The sequence below is a fragment of the Phodopus roborovskii genome, unplaced genomic scaffold (genome assembly GCF_943737965.1).
Source record: "Phodopus roborovskii unplaced genomic scaffold, PHOROB, whole genome shotgun sequence".
Classification (NCBI taxonomy): Eukaryota; Metazoa; Chordata; class Mammalia; order Rodentia; family Cricetidae; genus Phodopus; species Phodopus roborovskii.
The window spans coordinates 253462-254171 of record NW_026126063.1 but is presented as its reverse complement, the minus strand read 5'-3'; positions in this window follow the sequence as shown (position 1 = coordinate 254171).

Below are 710 nucleotides of genomic sequence, written 5' to 3'. Positions count from 1 at the left end.
AGAGAGAACAAGCCAATTAACAAACTCAGAAGGGGAAAGGGGGACATAACAATGGACACTGAGGAAATACAGAAGAATTTCAGGTAATATTTTGAAAACCTGTACTCCCCACATTTTGAAAATTCAAATGGGTAACTATCACTTACTAAAATTAAACCAAGGACAGATAAGCAACTTAAATTGCCCTATAACCATAAATGAGATAGAAGTAGTGATCAAAAGCCTCACCAAAAAAAAAAAAAAAAAAAAAAAAAAAAAAAAAAAAAAAAGCCTAAGGCCCGATAGCTTTAGTGCAGAATTCAACCAGAAATTCAAGGAAGAGCTAAGACCAATACTCCTTAATTTATTACACACAAAGGAAACAGAAGGTTCATTACCAAACTCTTTTTTATGAGGCCACAATTTCCTTGGTACCCAAGCCACACAAAAGAATAACTAAAAATCAAAATTACTGACCAATATCATTCATGAACATTGATGCAAAAATAATCAATAAAATACTTGAAAACTGTTTTCAAGAACACATCAGAGAAATCATCCACCATGACCAAGTAGGCTTCATCCCTGTGTTGAAGTGATGGTTCAATGTATGCAAATCTATCAATGTGATCCATCACATAAACAAACTGAAAAAGAAAAACCATATGATCATCTCCCTATATGCAGAAAAACCCTTCATCAAAATTCAACACACTTTAAGGATAAAGGTC